Raw genomic sequence first — 1083 nt, 5'->3', positions numbered from 1 at the left:
CCCCCCCCCGCCTCCAGACATTTAGACTTTTTGAATGTTAAGCATGGCCACATTCCTCCTGCTGTCTGTGTGTGTGTGTCCTTTGTGCTGACCGTCTCTCGTCCTCTCCACAGATCGAGAATGTGGACGCCTGTCTCAATTTCCTGGACGCTAAAGGAGTGAACGTAACAGGGCTCTCAGCAGAAGGTAAGAAATAGACCTTAATTTAAGGGCCTGATTGAACTCTTAATTGATCTCCTTGTTGGATTTCTAATGTCTAAACCTGGGAAACGAATTTGGCTCAAGCAGCACCCGACCTTCTGTGAGTAGCTTTCCAATTATTCACAATACCAACAATTTAAAAAGCTGGTATTAGTATTTCCAAGACACACTATCATACTTCACACCAAAGGAATGTACCACGTTGGTATCAGGACAGTTTCTCCATCTCGATGGCAGCGTAAGCAATCATTAGGGCATCAACGTGGATTGTGAGAGGATGAAAACCCCAGAGAGTAAATCTCCCTCTCAGCCATCAGGGTCCACATCACTCTGCTCTCACACAGCAGGGCTCTGTGCTGGAGGAATGCTTTTAGACATCAACCATAAGCTGATGATTTATCACAAAGCAGGAGCTCAAGAGTTCAGTTTACTCTCAAATGATGAGTGCTGGTTTTGTTTTACACTTTGGAACAGGAACGCAGAGTTTATGTTTCCAGTGTGAGTAGCATTGCATGGTGTGATGTTTACCAACCTGTAGCACATGAAGCATTCAGAAGGCATCAAAACACCAGCACTTACGACGGTACGATCTCGTCTGAAGTGATATATCTGCACTTTCCTTGTTGTTCGTGGTTTGAGTCGTTATGCTTTTTGCACTTATTGTAAGTCTCTTTGGACAAAAGTGTCAGCTAAATGATATGTAATGTAATGTAATACACAATAGCTAACATGTCCCTATCTCGAAAGTAAATTGATGCTGTCAACTTTTCAAGAGCTAAACCCACCTGATAACAGCTTGGTGAAAATGCACTTGTGTGTTCCCATTCGTTTGTGTATTTATTATTAAGAAGACAAAGAAATGATGTCGAAATCACTTAAAGT

At 42.4% G+C, this 1083-nt stretch overlaps 1 protein-coding gene across 1 annotated transcript in view; it reads right to left on the bottom strand.

Moving 5' to 3' along the window:
- Window positions 1-1083, bottom strand: part of alkbh8 (alkB homolog 8, tRNA methyltransferase) — a 12671-nt gene that overhangs the window by 8624 nt on the left and 2964 nt on the right. The window lies entirely within an intron of this gene.

The sequence above is a fragment of the Notothenia coriiceps genome, unplaced genomic scaffold (assembly GCF_000735185.1).
Source record: "Notothenia coriiceps isolate Sejong01 unplaced genomic scaffold, NC01 NC01_scaffold00009193, whole genome shotgun sequence".
In the NCBI taxonomy this organism is placed as follows: Eukaryota; Metazoa; Chordata; class Actinopteri; order Perciformes; family Nototheniidae; genus Notothenia; species Notothenia coriiceps.
This window is presented reverse-complemented; position numbering and strand designations above follow the sequence as displayed.